The sequence below is a fragment of the Canis aureus genome, chromosome 36 (genome assembly GCF_053574225.1).
Source record: "Canis aureus isolate CA01 chromosome 36, VMU_Caureus_v.1.0, whole genome shotgun sequence".
Classification (NCBI taxonomy): Eukaryota; Metazoa; Chordata; class Mammalia; order Carnivora; family Canidae; genus Canis; species Canis aureus.
This window is the reverse complement of record NC_135646.1, coordinates 10,844,024-10,865,202: the sequence shown is the minus strand read 5'-3', so window position 1 is coordinate 10,865,202 and position 21,179 is coordinate 10,844,024. Positions and strand designations below refer to the sequence as shown.

The 21,179-nt window shown below is 33.1% G+C and overlaps 1 protein-coding gene across 6 annotated transcripts in view; it reads right to left on the bottom strand.

Annotated features, from left to right (window-relative positions):
• ERBB4 (erb-b2 receptor tyrosine kinase 4) overlaps window positions 1-21,179 on the bottom strand; it is a 1,106,505-nt gene that overhangs the window by 1,067,897 nt on the left and 17,429 nt on the right. The gene's annotated exons all lie outside the window — the stretch shown is intronic.

The window sequence follows — 21,179 nt, the reverse complement described above, 5'->3', positions numbered from 1 at the left end:
ATTTTTCAACCCTACTAGCAGCTAATTAAAGGAACATAGTATCTGTCTCAAACCATCTGGTCTACTAGATGTTGTTGACAAATGTAGCAGTTTTCATGCTGCATATAGTGAAACTATTTAAGTTAATAAATTACTTAGCCATGGTAGAAAACCACCTGACTGATCATGTGTTATGCCTCACCTGACAGCACTTGTGAGAGCCCTACTGAAGCCTAACATTAGCCATAGCTTGTAATTACAGCGTTCAGTAAAGATCAGCTCCAGCATATACCATCTTTCCTACAAAATCAAGATCCCTTATATTACTTACAGTTGTGTCGCACAGGTACACAAATGGAAGGTTAGCATTTAGTTTTTACCTGTAAAGCATATGGTTTGTAAATGTAATAGTATAATATAAATTACTACCTATTGCATTTATTTACACAGATCTGGTTTGTTGCTGATTCCCCTCATAAAAATAATAGCCAAAGATCCGAGTTACAATTTTTACAATTATATGACTTAAAACTATGTATAAAAATGAATGTAGTCAAAAAACTAATGTTTCTCTGAATATTGGTGTCTTGGAACATGAGATTCAGCTGCCTAATTTATGATAGAGGGATACAGAGAATGTTAAACACACAAAATTGATGGATTTATTTTTTCACTTTAAATATTTTAGGAGGGTTGAAAATTTTCTGAACAACCAGAATAGAAGATAAGTCTGAAAATGGAAAAGATAAAATATACCTCTTGTCAGTTCATTCTGTCAAAAAGTAGGTACATTCTGTAGCTTATACTCTACATGCATGTGTGTGAGGACACATGCAGATACACACATGCATACACAGGCACCAATCAAGAGTTCTCTAGGATCTTAAATGCATCATATCACTATTTGCAAATATTATCTTTGCTAGTTGGTAAAAGTATCAGAAAATCAAATCATAATAGAAACTCACTTGCCTATATACAGAGTGAGATATCTGTAAACCCAAAATTTTGATGAACTATATAGCTCAAAGTATTTTTCCCAACACACTATAATGAGAGACTATTAGATAAAATTCTATCCTCATGTAACCTTGATTATTTATTTTTTTAAACGCTGATAAGTATTTGATATAGGTTTCATTACCCCAAACTTTAAACAATTTACTTACCTCCCCAAATGCTCAAAATATTTATCTCCATGATGACTTTATAAAATCACTTAAATAAAAAAAAATATAGTTTAAACAATTTACTAAAATGTTTTCCTAATTTGCTTAAATTCTATCTCCTGCACTTTCACCTTTTTTTTTTTTTTTTTTTACATACAGGTAACAAATACTTTGTTTTTTAAAAATAACTATATTTAGAGATATCTGTTTGAGTATGACCCTATATTTTAAATACTGATTTTCTTTTTTTTAAATCAAAATGAGACTCAATCCAAACTGAGAATTCGTATACTTGAACTCAAAAATTTCTGTTCATTAATCTAGACATGAACTCCTTACGACATAACATGTATAAATACTTTAGTGTACAAAAATAAGCATGTAAATGCTAGAGATGGATTCAAAGTGCGGCATTTTTGACCAAAGCTCTTTGACAATGATACATCTAGATGTGGTTCAAGAATGCCAACCACTCTAGTTTCAATATGCTTTTAGTATGTACAAGCTGTTTGTCCCAGCTCTATTTCACAAAGGAACTATTTCTCTAACAAAGTTGACTGAAATTATCAATAAAGGGGGGAAAATATCTTTAAAAAAAAAAAAAAGAATGACTAGAAAACCTGCAAAAGGTTTTTTTTTTTTTTTTTTAAGACTTTATTTATTCATGAGAGAGAGGCACAGAGACCCAGGCAGAGGGATAAGCAAGCTCCACACAGGGAGCCTGACTTGGGACTAGATCCGCAGTCTCCAGGATCACGCCCTGAGCTGAAGGTGGCGCTAAACCGCTGAGCCACCAGGGCTGCCCTAAAAAAGATCCTCTTGACATTTACATGATTCCATGTATATCTAAGGGTATGATATACCAGACTGAAAATTGAAGGCCAGTGACAAAATTCACCAGAAACCATGCTATTTCTCCTGCATAACAATTAAAAATTAAGTCATGAACATTTTAAAGTTTGGTATATTTACATAAAATTTAATATTTCTAAATATTTTTTTAAATTAATAAGACCACAACAATTCATTTGGAACTGTGTAAAGTCATCCCCTTTAGATAGGACCTGTACTCTCGAGTCCTTAACGCTCCCTGTTGCCTCCTTAAGTTATTGCACTCAGCCAATCATTCTATTCTACAGGGAAACAAATTCCTTCATAATTTTGGTGTATGTGTGCATGCACTTGCACAATGAGAATTCTGATGATTATAATAAGGATTTCATGATATCCTCCTTTCCCAACTTCCTGCACATATCTTTTTGAACCTCCAGTGTCTCAAATAAAAATAATCAAAAATCAAAAGAGCTACAGTTTTACTAAGTCAAGATAGGGGATTAATTCATTTTGCTTCTTTATTGTTGGAGAGTGTCGTGTTTCTCAATTTATTCATTTACCATTATATTTAAGCTATTTGAATCCTAAAACCTATCAGAATACACTATAGCCAATATAAAGAAATATGAATTCCTTTTAATCTCTAAATGACTCTCCAAAGAATTCAGATATACTCTTTTACAAAAAAACAGTTCAATATTTTTAGTTGACTTCTATTATTTTCACATATATATATGTGTGTGTGTGTATATATATGTGTATATATATGTGTGTGTATATATATCACGTATATATGTGTATATATATGTATATAAGTCCATTTTAGGGCCAAGAGTTTCACCATGACTAATATATTTAGTCTAAGCTATTATGATTAATTATATTCTTTTACTCATGGAGTCACCCAAGATATACTGAGATAGTATTTTTAAAAAATATTTAATTTATTTATTCATGAGAAACAGAGAGAGAGAGAGAGAGAGATATGCAGAGGGAGAAGCAGGCTCCCTGCAAGGAGCCCGTTGTGAAACTCGATCCCAGGACCCCAGGATCACGCCCTGAGCCGAAGGCAGAAGCTCAACCACTGAGCCATCAAGGCGTCCCATGAGATAGTATTTTTATGATAATGCATTAATATTTAAATTTCTGGAAATCCATCAAGATACTTGAGAGTCCTCTTAAAACTACATTTCATAACCTTGATAGTTCTACCCATTTCACTTAAAAAACACACACACATTTTTCTATAGTTTGAGATCTTAATTAGTAGTGGTAACTAATCAAGGTATATGGAACAAAGTACATAAAATGTTAAGTCCCTAAACTGACTAAGTATTAGAATCACCTGGCCCTTAAAAAAAAATACATGGCTAGGCTGTATCTTTGGGGATTCTGATCAAGGGAATGAGTAAATCAATAAATCAGAATCTCTCAGAACAGGGCTCTGTCAATGGTATTTTATTTAAAACTCTCCACGTGATTTTAATTTTCAGTAGGATTGAGAGCCTTAGCCCAAATAAAAGCAATAACCTTAAAAAAGTCTTCTCCTGAATTATTTGGATATTTAAACAGCATTGCTTAGTTCATTTATATAACTTTTAGTTGGTTATGAAAAATTTGTATCAAATGCCATAGTGAATTCCTAAGAAATTTTCTCCATCTTCAATAAGTCTATAATTAATGAAAGGGGATTTAATATACATGAAATATTAAAAAGTATATCAGCCATTTGCTATTATATAACTGATACTTTCCTATGAGTTAGTATCAAAGTACTAAAGGTCTTAAAACTGAGGCAGAATAGTTTATGTATTTTATAATTGACATAAGAGTCAATCAAATATATTTTTAAGTGAAGGGAATGAAATTGTTGTAAACCCAGTGTTTTCTTTTCAAAGGATTATTAAGGGGAATGAGAATATTTGATCAGCAAAGGCTATTGCAGTACCTTACATGCGAGCCCTAAGTCTGGATAGGAATGATGACAGAGGTACTAGCTTAAGACATTTTTCAAAGCATGACTAACAAAAAAGGGAAGATTATTGCTAGAATCGATAACTATAACCATTCACATCTGAAGGAATGTTAAAGTAATGGTTCCGTTAGCAGAGACGGAAACACAGAAGTTTGAGAAAGAACCCTGTTTGGAGAAGAAATAGGATGGGTTTCGATCTCTTGAAGTTAACTTGACGGGAAACACTTAACTGGAAATATTCAGAGGTTAACTGGAGATTTAGAAAAGGAATTTGAGTAAAAAAGCTGAAGATAAGCACAAAAGAGAAAAACAGGTATTTATTCATATTATATTTCTGCCTCAAGTCTCAGCTATATTTTGGGGGCAAAGGTCACTCAACAAGTGACTTCTCATAATGAATAATATATCAAAATATTTGAATACAACAGTATCTAACATGCTGATACTGATTGCTAACATCTACTTCCTTTCCTCTGGATTATTTTTTTTTCTTACAGTCACAATATCTAGTTCACAAACAGCTAGTTTAGCATTTTAAACTCACTCTTTATTGATCAAATGAGTAAGGGAATATAAACTGCCTCAGGTAAATTATCCACCATTTCACTGAAAGGTTCTTTGCATGGCCTTTATTTATTTTATGAGTTTGCATAATAAGGATTCACACACACGGTTTAGTTCTCCTTCCTCCAGGCTGGTTACCTAGCTGTCCTAATTACCCAGTAATTAAAATAAAACCACTCCAGATAATTGGCAGTCTTCTCTAGTTGAAAACTGGGTAATCATTGGCCTAAGGAAATGCCCCATTCTCATACTGTAATATGAACTACCATCTGTCTATTAAATTAGTCACTGTAAAATAGTAACATATAAATGACTACAGTTTAGGCATTATAAAAGTGGTCCTAGCATTTAATTTTTTTTTTCCATTTTGTTGACTTACCAACCAATTTCTTTCTAGGAAACAGTACGGAAATGTATTCAAGGGTTGATGAGGGAGGGGGTAATAACTTTTGCCACCCAACATAGACATAGTTATATTGATAACGTCCACCCTAGCTATACAAAGTATTTGCTCTCCAGTGAATAACATAATCATTGAACCAAGGAGCTAGAACAAATTACATAAAAATATTTATTAATCCATCCATAGAGCTGAGAAGTCCCAAATTTGTCATGTAACACAATACATTGACTTCTGGGAAAGTAGAAGTAAAAGGAAAAAAAATTAAGTTAAAAAAAGCAACCTGGATTCTTAGTACCTGTCCAGTGGGCTAGAAAATCCTTAAAGTACACCTATTTATATTGAGGAAAGATCTTAACTTTGTCCTTCCTGAAAGGGTCATTGTATTTAAATGAGAAAAGAGAAAGAGAATTCATAAATATCAACAGATCTTGAAAAGAACACCAGTAGACATTACGTAAGGGGATAATCTGATTTTGTGCTCTGTATAAAGTCTTGCTGCAATACTATCTTTCTTATAACATACAAGTAATAGTTACAGTATTAATTAGAAGAAAACAAAGATACACAGTCACACATCTAATCACACAAAGTAGACAAAAATAGCATGAACACATATTCCTTTCCCAAAGCCATTCCTTTTTTTTTTTTTTTTTAAAGATTTTATTTATTTATTCATGAGAGACACAGAGAGAGAGGCAGAGACAAAGGCAGAGGGAGAAGCAGGAGAAGCAGGCTCCATGCAGGGAGCCCGATGTGGGACTCAATCCTGGGACCCCGGGGTCAGGCCCTGGCTGAAGGTGGCGCTAAACCACTGAGCCACCCGGGCTGCTCCAAAGCCATTCCTAGAACTAAAAGAATGACACTCCTCCTCCCTGCCAAATCCTTGATGTTGACTTATTCTGACATCTCAGGGATGAATGGTTTATCTATTTCCTGGCATGCAGTAGGTCTTATTAAATGTATGACTGAATTTAAATGTGGACTGATGATGTCCTAGGCAAGGTCAAACCTTGATCCATGTAAATGCTCATCAACTGATTAGGTAGAAATTACTTATGATACCTGATAAGTCAAACTAGCTCTATAGCTACCTAACAAATTAAGGGAAAAACAGAATTGCAATGAATGTGTGTGTGTGTGTGGGGGGGGACATACCTCCCAATCACATACTTCTTTGACAATCACAGGAAATAAGATATTTTCAGAATTTTAGATTTAGTATGCATGTATCTGTAACAAGAATAAGACCTCACTCTGAAAGTCATACCAATCTTGAAACACTTGCCTCAGTCTTAAGATGGAAGAATCACTTTTTCTAAACCCTATTAATCACTGCCCAGTACAATGAAAAGATCAAGCTCAGTCTTACTTATTTTTGTCACAGAACCTGATATAAACTGTAGAGTATTTTAGAGACTTGGTGATGACACGATGTTTTTATGTTCAAATGCAAAGAAAAACTACTTAAGAAGCCATTTTGTGAAGCAAGATGAAGGGGAAAGTTTTTAATATATAGATAGAACTATAAATGAATGATCTAAAAACATAAGTGGCTAAGGGTCTGGGGTCTCTGAAAGAGAAATATAAATTTATTTTATTATTAAAAGTGTAGTATACTTAGTCTTAACATTTTTTTCTCTTCTACATTCTTTTATGTACAAAGAAGAGTAGCATGTAAATCACACTATTTCTGTCAATTAATCGAAAACTATACTTGTTCTAAAAGTGGATTTCTCATGGATTATTTACACTGTAAGTCCCAAGACACTCAAGTATATGGTCCACTTTTCTTCTTTATGAATGTATAACTATACTAGATTTTAAATGACTTGAATATATAAGATACAAAAATACTAAAATTATAAGAGAGACATGACCATAGGGTAGACGTTACAAAACAGGGAATCTCCCTCTGTGTGTGTGTATACATACATATAGATATAGATATATATCCATACACACATATATACACTTATACATATACTACAGACTCTATGTTTGTGTTCCCTCAAATTCATAGGTTGAAACCTAATCCCTAATGTGATAGTATGGGGAGACAGGGTCTTTGGGAGGTGATTAGGTCACAAGGGTGGAGCCCTCATGAATACGATCAATGCCCTTATAAGAGACCCTAGAAAGCTCCCTTGCCCCTTCTGCCATGTAAGGACACAATGAGAAAATGGACTTCTATGAACCAGTAAGTGGGCTTTCACCAGACACCAAATCTATGGCACCTTCATCTTGGGTCTTCATAGCCTGTGTAACTATGAGAAATAAATATTTGGTGCTTAAGCCACCTAGTCTATGATATTCTGTTATAATAGCCCAAATGGACTAACACACATACACACACACACACACACACACACACTTTTACACTTTTAACAATTCTAAAAGTTTACAATTTCTTTCCTTAACAAATTCAACCATGAAGCAAAGTTGTTCCATTAAAACTTTCAGAATTAGCATCTACTGCCTGCAAAGAAAACCAATTATATATTGAGTTTATGTCCTATCTGCCCCCAAAATTAGGTCTGCTGAATAAATATTTATGTTTTCATTTGATTTGGACAGCTGCTAAAACGCACAATTTTCCGGAATAATCCAGAAATCTTATCATACATAAAATAATTCCACTTTGAAAAATCACTTTGTTATTAACTAAGCTAATGTCAGATGGAATCATTTATTATGGATCATCATAGAATAAATAGCATTACTTAACAACTATAAATTAATAATAAATTAATAAAAACTATCATTTTCAAGTGTGTATAATTTTCCCTACATTGTGCTAGGTACTTTACACATTATATTACTTAATCTTTATACTAGTTTTCTGAGGTAGGTGTTATTTTCCTATTCTATAATTTATTGTACTGTAGCAAACAGATGAATAATTTGCCCAGGGTTACACAGCTCATAAATGTCTGAGCTATATTTTTTATCATAAGCCTCCTGACCTCAAATTTAAATCTCCACTATTACAGTACATCTCCCCATTAAGTTTCTGAGAGCAGAGTCTGCTATTTACCAAACCCACTTCTAAGCATACAGCTTGAACGTATTTCCCTTGGAGTTGGGTACATCAATGAATTAAATTCTAGCCAAAAAAAATATGGACAAAAATAGTGTTGTCACTTCTAGGCTTAGCTCATAGAAACTTGCCACATGTAACCTTCCAGTTTATTTTCACCTCTCTGGCTGCAGTCATCCACCAGCCTACAGTAAGAATTACCTGAAACTGGTAGGACTTTAAACAGAAGTTCAAGCAGAAATATCTGCACTGAACTGTTATATCCTGGGAAATAAGCCCTAGTAGGTTAAGCCACTGTAATACAAGGATTCTATGTGCTATTGGCTGGTATTAGCCTATAAAACTTATGTCACCTGATAGGTCAAAATAGGACTCTGGTGCATTTTTAATTGAAATTTTCAATTAAAAGTTAAAATTATTTCTCTAACAGTCTAAACTTTGTCCTGAAAACATCCAGGGAGAATATGACCTCTTCTCCTACTGGGAAACACAGATCTTAAGTAAAAATGGTAACTAAAAGACAGAAAATCCAAATGAATTATATTTTTATCACTTCAAAAGCAAACAGCATCTAAATGTAGTTTTGAAGTGATGTCTAGATACTTTCTTTTAGCAAATTCAGGTGTTGAGGATAATAAATGAATGATTTATTTGATTCACCTAGTACTTTAAAGAAATCTGTGCAAGCCCCCAAAGGAAAGAAAAAGTAACAGCATACTCAGAAGTATTTCATCATTTGAAGATGATATAACAATGCTGACAAGTACAAAAGGTAACTACTTTGTTCTGTCATGCTGTGTTGCAGAAAACACAAAGCATTATGTGACCTTTAGAGAAAAGCCAAAAAGTAGCTTGCTTTGTGGTGCTTAATGTGGGTATTTTTTGATATTTGAAGGTCTTGATTTTTGTTAGTTGTGGCCAAATTTACATCTTGAGAGATTTCAGGCACCCTGAGAAAAGAATGCTGATGCCGTAAACAAGTTTAAGGGGAAAGATTGAAAGAAAACTCGGAAAACAAAACTAGTTGTTAAACATGTATGTATATTCAGGCACCTCGGAAATTGCCATCTATGAAATATTAGCTCTACAACTGACCTGTATGTGTGTGTATTGGTCATGGTTGTCATTAGACAGGAAGGAGACTATCTCCTAATCCATTAACTGTTTTAAACTCCTATTTCAACTACTTTAATGTTCTTCCCCGATTGACTAGAGACTTGCACTGCAATCAACCCAAATTCTAGTCCTATCAAATTTCAGGAAAGTATACAGTCCTCAGAGATCGGAAGATAGTACATGAGTGATAAATTGCTATTAAGTCTTATTTTTAAATATATTTACTGCTTCCAAAAAAACACAATTATATTTTTATTACAGTTCATTCCTTAAAGAAATAGAAAATTTCAGCCCTTAAAGTAAACTCATATCTAATATGCATTAGAATTACCTGAATATAAATATTTTAATCTCCAAAGTCAGCATTAATATAAAAAGTTATACCAAAAAGAAAACTATAGAGAATATATAACAGACTAATAAGGACAATAATAATACGGCATAAGTAATAAAGCCCTTTGTTTCTGACCCAAGAGTCTCATTTCTTCTGACACCACTTATGATATAGTAGAAAGCTACTTATTAGCGTGTAAGCAAGGTAAAAAATCAAACCCCAGACCAAATATGCATTATTATTATACAGAAATTAAGTTTGGTTAACTTTAATGTCATTAAAATGACTGGTTAATATATAAGTACAAACTTTTACACATAATTTACTTACGAGCTTATGCATGGTGCCATAATTTAACAGTCACATTTCATAGGTCAATTAGCTAGATAATTTTTTTTTAATTTTCTGATTTCTTGAACAAATTCAAAGCTCTCTAGAGAGAAGCTCATTTACAATATATACATGCATCAAATAATTATGTTGTACACCTTAAATCCTATAATGTTATATGTCAGCTAACTCAATGAAGCTGGAAAAAATGAATACAAAGAAGTTAAACTCATATTTGAAGGCATAAGGTTCTTTATATACTTAAATAATCACAGAGTTCACAAACAATGGAATGCTATCAGACAACCATAAATTTAATCTCTTAAATGATATATGAAATCTAGGAGCATTTAAATATATATATGTTTAAATATATATAGGTATCATAATGGATAATGATACTAATTTCATCATTCTAGGACATTTTCTTTGGTAGTCTTTATAAAAGGCTCTTAAAATTCACCATGGCAATTATATGGTCTTCCCTCAAGCATTTTCTTGAGCTTTAAAAATGAGTGTATTTCTGAGATTTTTCCAGTATTGCTTTCATTGCATCTCCAAATTTCTTCTTTGTCACCTGCCAATTTCAATAATCAACTGCTTCTGCACTTCTGAAGTCTGCCAAGAACCTCTGAAAAACTGTCTTTCAATTAAAGTGACAATTATTTATTTTCTAATATTCTTAGGCCTTGCATCATTGTTTATTATATCTTTTTATATATTCTGAAATTTTAGTTTCTTCTTTCAGAATGTTTCCCTAAAAGTAGAAGCTAGGATCTGCCTACATAAAACTTTGCTCGTAATATTTGCCAATCCCTTTGGAAATGATGATAAGTAATTGCCTTAAAACTCTGTTACCTGAGCATGACAAGTCAAAGGCAAATAATATTTTTTCAAAATCTCAGAATGAAAATAGAGATTTACTATACCATTTCATAACATATTACAATTTCTCTTTTATTATAACTCTTGTATTCATTTAATATGTGTTTTTCATAAAACTGCTTTATTTCCTTTTTAAAGATTTTATTTATTTATTCATGAGAGACCGAGAGAGAGAGAGAGAGGCAGAGACACAGGCAGAGGGAGAAGCAGGCTCCATGCAGGGAGCCTGACGTGTGACTCAATCCCAGACCTCCAGGATCACGCCCTGGGCCGGAAGGCAGGTGCTAAACTGCTGAGCCACCCAGGGATCCTGAAAAATGCTTTCTGATATAAATAATACTAAGGTCTTAATAGCAACAATATCAAATTTTATTGATGTTATTACTGGTCAACATTCAAATATTTTCCTCAGTCTGGCATCACAAGAAATTAAAACTTTAACATGGTTCCTTAATTTTGTATAAAAATCATTTCACAGTGTTCTGTGGCTTATCATCATGTCATCACTGTTAGGATTACTTGTAAATAATTTACTTTAAATAAATTTATGTTCCACATTCCCAATATTCAGTGTTACAATGGGAAGAACTCTATCTAGCTTTGGAGTCAAACCAACATGAATTTAAATAATGCCTCTACTGTTTCCTAGCTAGGTAAGCGTAGGTAAATTATTGTCTTCTAAGTATCCTCACCTCTTCATTGGTAGCATGCGAATAAAAGTTCCTACTATGCAGGATATTTTTCATATTCTCATGAAATATTTAAAGCATCCATCACAGAGCCTGACATATAGTATGCATTTTAGGAACAACAGGAAAACTATTATTAATGATACTACAAACTGATTATTAGGTAAGTTAGAAGTTGTTGATATATGCAGTATAGGCTTCATTTTCATTAGAGATTATCTGATCCTAATGAAGTAATTTACTAATTATAGGACTGTTAGAATACTTTCAATGAGTAATTAACAATGAACTATCCCAAGAATTCACTACCAAATATCAGCATGTATCATGCATTTATAGAAACATTTAAATGTAATATTAGATAAACATTTAGCATTTCTATTAGAAACATTTTAAATCTGAAAAGCCATGACATAAACTATTTCAGTTCACTTTACTCTCAAATATATTTATTTACATAACTCTTAATGACTAGACATGACACAAAAGCATAAAAATTTAGCTACAAATATGATGATTATATAACTACGCTCATCTAATAGATTTGGATAACGATATTTTGGGTACATTCCAATACAATTAGTGTGTAATATAAATAAAACTGAAGTGTACATAAGTCTACATATTAATGTAAAATATAAACTGGTTTGACAAGGTACAGAAGGAGGAAAGTCTATAGTTTTTCCCATTTTTTAAATTTATATTCAATTAATTAACATATAGTGTATTATGAGAGGCTGTATTCATATGTATTATGAACTCAGAGGCAGAGTTCAGTGATTTATCAGTTGTATATAACACCCAGTACTCATTACATTATGTGCCCTTCTTAATGCATGTCACCCAATTACCCCAATCCCACCCACTTCCCCTCCAGCAACCCTCAGTTTGTTTCCTATAGGTAAGTCTCTGATGATTTGTCTCCCTCTCTAATTTCATTTTATTTTAGAAAAGTCTATAGTTTTAAAATATTTTAAAGACTAAGATCTTAGTGACCTTTTCACCTCACATCCGGTCCTAACTCACAAATAGGTTTTGATCTAAAGGTTTTTCATAATCAATGACACTATTTGTTAAAACATTAGAAAAATTATAGAAGAAACAGATTTTAAATAATATTATGGCATATTAGGAACAAAATGAATTATCAGACTATGGAATCCCTTAATAGGAGACCACATAATTACAGTAGGTAGACTATCAGGGCAATTCATATTTTTTAGATTATATTTATCTGATTGAAAAGCCTAAAATCATATGTCAGTCTTCAATATTTTAAGTGGGACATTTGTTAACATGCCATGACACTCATTCATATTCCACTAGTAAAATATCTATCTGGAAAAATAATATCTGGAAGAAGCTGATAGTCATTAGTCATAGCAGTTCAAATGCCTATTAATTAATAGAGAATTGGAGTAAAATTATTTTCCAAGTATATGTGGAATAACCAGTAGTATCAAATGACTTTATTATTTTGAGACTCCGATTTATAGCCAATGAAATAATAACAAACTACTAGGAAGAAAACATTAAATGTAATGCAATAACTAAGTATCAAGGATTAGTCCAGTTTCTTGTTTATGGCAGGGTTTTACAGATAGTTTTAAGAGGGAAGAAAATAGTTGACCTTCCTCCAAATTCAATATTTCTACCTGAAAATTATATTAAACAGTTTGACTTAACATAGACATAGAACTAAAGATGCCACCTTAGGGTTAATTTTTTTTTTTTAATGTATCCTCTCAAACTTCTGCAAACAGTGTGCTCTTTCTCTGAAAGCTGGTAAACATTCTATTCTGGACTTCCAAAGGCAACACTTTGTGGGAGGCAAAAATACTTCTACCTTAAACACAAAATGTTCATGAGGATTAAATAACCTTAAAGTTTAAGTGTTTAGGTAATAATGGATACTTAAGGATACTATTTCTCTTATAACTATTACAAAATTTACCACAAATTTAAAACACTAAAATTTTGCAATTATCTATACAATAGATATTTAGAATTTATAACTGTGTTCCTAACAACTCTGAGGAAACCTCCTTTTTGTTGTCAGTCACCATTCTCACATCTCTTTCAGACCTGGATTATACCACTGGTAGACAATTTTTTAAGTCGGCCCATGCCCAGCATGGAGCCCAATATAGAACTTGAACTCACAACCCTAAGATCAAGACCTGAGCTGACATTGAGAGTTGGACACTTAACCAGCTGAACCACCCAGGTGCCCCTAGTGGACACCTAATTTTTTCCTTCAAATTTTACCTATTTATTCCTAATGCCTACAAAGAGAAACTCAAAGCAAAGAAGACATTTGAATGAATCTGCTACTTACATAATGGAATAAGTCAGTCTGGTATTTGTATTTAAAGATTTAGGTCTTGTACCAATTAAAATAGCTGGGCTATAAATGGGACCTAAAAAATAAAGGACTTAATTTCTTGCATATAGAAGGTCCAGAGATAGAGATAGTTCAGGGTTGGTTCAGGGATTCAACCAGGTTATGGAAAATCCAAGTGTTTTCTGTCTTTCCACTCTACCTTTCTTGGGTTATCACTGATATCTTCACCTGGGACCATGGAATGGATTGCCACAGTTCCAAGTGTCACATGGTGACATAATGACGACTAGCCAAAAAGATGAATGCTTCCCCTGGGTATCCCTTTTCATTAGTGGAAACCTTTTTCTTGAAGCCTGTCATAACTTCCCCCCTCATTTCCCCTCTCACTATCCCATTTTCAGTAAGTGAATCAAGCACTAGGATGGGAAATGAAATGATAATTAGTTTAAACTAATTATGATCCTCCCCTCAGGAATGGGGGACAACTCAACTAAGTGTTATTCTGTTAGTAAGAAATAAGAAGAAGAAGTCACTATTGAAATACCAACTATTAATTTCTACCTCATGCCTTTGGAGTCAGGGAAAATTTGACTTAAATCCCTACTTTGTAGCTTACAAACTTTTAAACTTTATATAATTATTTCACCTATTTTAAGAGATAAGTATAGATGTAGATATATAATAGATACAGATACAGGTACATGGGTGGCTCAGTAGGTTAAGTGTCTACCTTAGGCACAGGTCATGATCCCAGCGTCCTGGGACTGAGTCCTTCATAGGGCTCCTCCCTCTCCCTGATTCTCCCTCTCCTTCTGTCCCTCCCCCTGCCTCTGTTCTCTTCTCTCTCTCTCTCTCTCAAATAAAATCTTAAAAAATACAGATACGAATACAGATATAATATAGATATTTTAAACAGGTCTGTGTTATCAGAAATATAGAGATAATTTATGTGAAAGTACCTGGCACAGAGCCTGATATACAGTGTAGACCAAAAAATATTTTAATGTTTCCTTTGATCTCAATGCCCTGCCTCACTTCCTTCCATCCTATAAACAAAGTCCAGTAGCTTTCCAAGACACATGACCTAAATTTGATTCTGTCTTCAAAATTTTCAAGTTTAAAGGTCTTCTACTTGGCATTTACTTGACTATTTCATTCCATGTATACTACTATATCTAAATATCAGAGTTGCCAAATACTATTCATTTGAACAGTGGGTTATGTACCCATGATTCATAATCATACATACACACTTTTTAATTACATAATTCTGTAAATCAAACCACCACATAAACCTCATCAATTATGACAAAAACAAACAAACAAGCAAGCATTCCCCTAATTAGAGATAAAAGGTTCCTAATGACCTCTTTCTACATTTCAGTCTCATCCTTTGCCCATCCCTGACATTTATTCTTTAATCACACTATACTTTCCATTATAATTTCCAGCTCCTTTAAGTCTGTGGTAGACTCTTCTATTTGAGACACCCTCCTCACCATTCTGCATTTGAATAATTCTTATTTATCTTCATGACTCATTTCAGAAAACATCTCTCCTCAAAAATCTTTCCAACTTTGAAGCTGGGCTAAATGCTCCTTTTTTTTTTTTTCATCCCAGAGTACCGTCTGCATACCATTTATCATAAAATACTGAGAGTAACTATTTTTACATCTGCCTTCTTCACTAGATTCTTTGACATGTGCCTGATTCTACTCCTGGAACAGAGGTAGCTACTCAATAAATGTGTATTAAATGAAATAAATTTTGTTTTGTATATTCAGTATTCTGAAATGGAATACTAAAGACAAAGCACCTTCTAGAAATTAACATAATAGTTTTTAAAAGAGCATTAAAAGTAATTATCTGAAAAAGATCTTGATTATAAAAATATAGTAATATTTCTCGAGTACTTACCATGAGCTAAATGTCATGCTAAGTGCTTTATATACATTTTCCTATGTAATCATCCAAACAATCCCAGAAGCAGGGGTGTATTTTCTCTCATTTGAAAGATGAAGATACTAAGACACAGAGAAGTTAAATTTTCCAAGATCACACAGCTAGTAACTCCCAAACCTAGTCCCTAAGGTTCCTATTTTAGTTATTATATCCTGGAACAGACCATTCTCCATATGTTACCTGGTCTGTTATCCATTCTTAATTGGAAATGGTTTCAGAAAACTCTAAGACAACTAAACTTTATAGGAATTTTTTAAAAACCATTTCTAGGGACGTCTGGGTGGCTCAGTGGTTGAGCATCTGTCTTCAGCTCAGGGCGCGATCTGGGGTCCAGGGATTGAGTCCCACAATGGGGTCTCTGAAGGGAGCTGCTTCTCCCTCTATGTCTCTGCCTCTCGCTCTGTGTCTCTCATGCTTAAATGAAATTTTTAAAAAATCATTTCTACAGACATGAAAAGACAATAGCATTTTATTCCAACTTTGTTCTCTCTTTATTGAAATCCATGTTTGTTCACCATCAGGAGCCCCTGTGTTGATCTTCTGCATTGAAATTGTGGAAATACAGTTGACCCTTGAAGAATGTGGGAGTTAGGAGACTGACCTCTACTACAATCAGAAATCTGCTTATAACTTTTGACTCCCTGCAAATTTAACCTGTAATAGTTTCTTCCAATGCCTGGATGCTTATAATTACTCTGAGTCCTAAATTCATTCTCTGTTAAATAACTGGAAAAAAATGATTTTAAGAATTCTTCTTGTAAACAATTTCAAGTCTTATATATATTAGAAACAGAGCAAACATCAAAATGTATTTAATATTACAATAGCCAAAGTAATCTGCAACCTCACTAGAATGTGCTGAATTTATTTGCTTATTAATAAAAATTACCCAGAGGTTCTCCATATATCATGTGGCATCATTACTGATGTTCTTTCCTGGATGGCAAATATGTTAAAGTCCTGTAGTCCTGACTTTTTATGTAGATTGAAATAGTCTAATTGTGAAGCCAGGCTCAAATATTTTTAGCCTTGGTCTTTGTGTATCAGGCTGTTTGATTCCACTGCTGGGCAATGTCTGTTAGGCGCTGGACAATATGAGTGGCAGGATGCATAAATAATTGCAATGGACTGAATCTCATTGAAGTTTATGCTTGCATGATTTCCATAAATTTTAATGTGAGACAAGTTTGAGCCAAGGCTTTAAATTTAGGCCCCCAATCACTGCATATATTATACTGCCTGTGTAATATCGATTAAGGAATCTAAAAATAACTAAATGCGAATCACAATATAAAATTCAAAATCAACAAATCTTTCAAAATTTCACTAAGAAAAAAAAGTAATCATTTTAGTTTGTTCTATAGCATATGGCTTATTTTTCCTTGTAATATTAAATATTTCAAAATGCTAACAATGACACTTTTTAGGGAGATTTGAGGACAATGTGAAAGAAATGATATTATCACGTCTTTAATTAGAAAAGCTTAAACATGGACTGTCACCCTTGTTCAAAAACTATTTGCAGTCACCGCATCATTATGTTCAATCAATGAAATTTTTTCAGTTCAATATTTTGCCAACTGATGAAAAGTTAACGGAAAAACATACCGAATTCAGGGAATTAGACTGTTTATATCCTCCACATCATTATTATCAATAACTTTCCAAATCCTCAGTATCCAGGGGTATTTACTGTGCGTTGAGTGGTGAATTCAACCTAGTAAAAATAGTCTGTATAAACTCCCCCTTGTTAACATGAGAGTAACTGCAATCCAAGGTCGGTTCTTTTCTTTCATTCTCTTCTTTCCTTTTCTCTCTCCAGCCATGGAAAGAGAGCTCAGTTATTTCTGCATGGATGCAAGGTGAATGAGGCTGTTGCTTCTCCTTGCAGTGCTATTTATTATAGGTCACTGACACAATACAGCTATATTTTAAATGAAAAAAGTTATATAGCATTATCTCACTTACTCGGGTATTTGAAAGGAATGTGCAGGGTGTTATTTATTTATACAGAAATCTGCTAACCAAGAGGCATCATCTTGCTTTGAAGGGCCTCCTGCTGGCAAACTGAACAACCCTGTTATTATAAGAATTAAAACATTGCACAATGTATGAAAGAAAGCATAACACAATCCTACAGTGCAGAGCTGTTTCGATTTTCGACCTGTGAAAATACATTAATACATTATTCCAATAAGGAAAAACTTAGGAAAGAAAACTTAAAAGTGTATCACTAACTGAGAATATCTATGCAGTTTTCATTGTTCTCTGCTACATTATACATAACATGTATAATCATAATGATATAGAGATATATATACACATGCACAATTTGTTTAATAGTTTTGGGGGACAATATCACTGACCAATTTTGCCCATAAATCAGTCTAATGTGATAACAGATTAATTGATAAGCAATTGATTTTCTAGATAAGCACATCTCAGTTTATAGTTTTCAAGGAATAAAAAGAGTCCGTGCCTGGAAAAATAATTTGAGAAAATGTAATTCTCATCATTGCCTCTGATCTCAACCAGAGATATGGCATCAAATAGGTCTTCCTTCTACTCAAGAATTAATGTTATTTCTCAATTACAAATTATTTAATTTCATCTCAGAATTTCCTAAGACCCACCTAAAAATCTCAGAAAATAACTGGACATTTAATAGTGTCAGGGCTATTAAATATACTTCAACGTTTGCATACTTGTAAAAACTATATAGCATATCATAATGTGCTAAGAGAATTGCAGTGATGCATGAAACCACTATGAATCAAAATATTTGTATAAAAATAAACCATTTCTGGCACTATAAGCCCCTGCTAGGTATAATTTTGATCCTTGTTGTGAAGGACAACTTTGGCAATCCACTTAGACTTAATTTCTAAATATGCTAGAGAATAGAGAGCTAAAACTGTTCATTAACCTTGTTCATAAAAAAAAAATAATAATAAAAAAAATAAACTTGTTCATAGGAATAGGAGGGAGAACTGGTAAAGGGAATAATGACTGTTCTGACGTAATAATATGTTAGCCCAGACTCTAACTCCACATCAAACTCCTGCTGGAGAAGCAGTGATCAGGGGAGAGCGTGGGGGATAAATGTGAAGTCTTAGGACGTGAATAGTTGCATGTCAGGCAATAATCCTAGAGAAGATATCTTTCACAAGTTCTGGGACTATTCCAAACGGGGATCACAGTCAAAGGGACAGCTGCTTATAACCTCCTCTGAAAATAGTTATTTGGGACCTACCACTGCTGTCATTCTTCATGTGTGTTCCCAGAATCATATGCACTGGTGTTCCTAATCAAGACTTCCAGTAGAGAAGAATGGAAAACCTATGAAGTGTAAACTGCTTTTCTAAAGTTTATTTCTCCAAGTGTTTGCTACTATTCTTCTTAGCAATATACTGTATTATAGATCATTCATCCCTAATTTTTTTAAAAAGGACAATAAATTCTACTTAATTGGAATAATTTAAAATATTATTGGAAATGTGAGAAATATTATTTATTCTATGAGTTACAAGGAGTCTGATGAAACATAAATATGTCAAACTGTAATCATAGAATACATACAACTTTCTCTCTTTTTGGAAAGAATTACAAATCACCGTGTTCTTTTTTAGGAACATATTGATGGTGATAGTGACCTTGATGATATTAAAGAATCTGCCTGAAATGATAAAGGGTAAATGAAATGGCTATTTGAAATTGGCCTCACTAACATCCAAGGAAAATAATTAATTTAAAAAATCAATAATTTTATTGATTTATATTCATTTCAGGCAGATATTTCTATAGACAGTCCACTTTAGTATCTTTGTGAAAACTAAATAAGGGTACAAAATAATTTGAAATAAAATAAAATTAAACATCAAAGTTAAAAATCCAAAGTGCTACACATAGATTAAGACCACATATCAAATCATAAGTGACACAATTAACACTTTTGTAAATACCCCTAAATGTACAAGTCAGTAAGAAGAATATTCGATGTTTAGTATTAAGGGCTGGGACTGGGTATTAGCTCACAGGGAACCCTAACAAATCCCATAGTACTTTAAAATTATATGATGTTTTAAATAAGAAAATCAAAATTTGTAACAAAACTAAAAACTCTTTCTAATGGAAAAGGCACTCTCTAGACTGGTTCTTAAGTAGGATATTGACTGGCAGTGAAAGATTAAGACTGCTTTGTAATAACAGAATGAGTTGGTTCCTGATTCATGGATCCAATTAGAACCACTCAGGGGTGGCGGACAATAGGATCTAAAAGGAAAGCCAGCATGGAGTGAGATAAAGGGAGACTGGCTGAATGTTATGTGGTGGTCATTTCATTTCTAGCAGCCTAATTTACCCTGTTCAATATCCCTGCTTCTCTCATAAACTCAGCACATCATCTTTTTTAGAAACTCAAGCCTTGATTATTAATTACTCTTATTTCTATTACCTCATGACCCTGTTGGTAGAATAGAACTAATCCAAATTATACCACCAAATACTTGGTTAAGGGTTACCATAGTAACTACCATTGTCATTTACAAAATGCATTCATCTGCTCATAGTATCTTTGCTTAAAATACATCAGGATATCTTCATTGGGTAAGTACCTTTTTAAATTATTTGTATTTGAATATGCAGATAACACATCTGTCCTCTAAATTTGTGACCAATCATAGGTTAAAGAGAATGTCATATTAATGATAAATAACAAAATCAATGGAGGAAAATTAGTGATATTGGCTTGAGTTATGGTTTAATATTCCAGGTTACTGGTTTGCATTTAAGTAAAAAGTATAGTTTAGCTATAGGAGATCTTGGTCATAGCAAAAGTCAACACCTGTACCTAATAAGCAACTGCTATATTAAAAGGTCTTTATTTCAAGGGTATAACTCATAGTTGGTTTGTCCCAGAAACTCTGATAGAAAACTAATCATACATTCTTACTACCCATATTATTCTGAAGTAACACCTGTCAGCTGAATAAGATAACATGTAATGGAGCTTTGTAAGCTAAATTTCAACCTACCCCTTACTCTAAAGGTGACAGCCTAAATACAAATATCTTTTTTTTTTTTTGTCAAAATGGGCAATTCATAGCATCCCTGAAAATTTCCAAATGGGTAAATAGAAAAGATAACTATTTTCCTGATTGAACTCAATGGTTGTGGGAAGTTTGCAGTTATTTCAAGAAAGCAAGCAGTCAACTTTAGAAGAGCAAAAACTGCCCTTCCCATTGTAATAGTTTTTCTCAGTATGTAAGGTTTTGAGGTGTTCCAGTGTTAATCAGTGAGTGAGCACTATTAGCATAGCCCTGTGAATTAAACACTTTATGATGACATGCATAGCCCTTACCTGATTCTATAATTATCTAAATAAATGTGTCCAAACTATGATAGAGGGAAAACATTTAATAATCACAACCTAAAGACTTTCTTCTCTGTGGCAAAATCTGTTCAGTATTTGTATACAGATCTGGAAGATTTTGCTATAGCCTGCAGAAATTTTTTTCTCCAAAAATGCATTCAGTCATACATTACACTAGTTGTGGCCT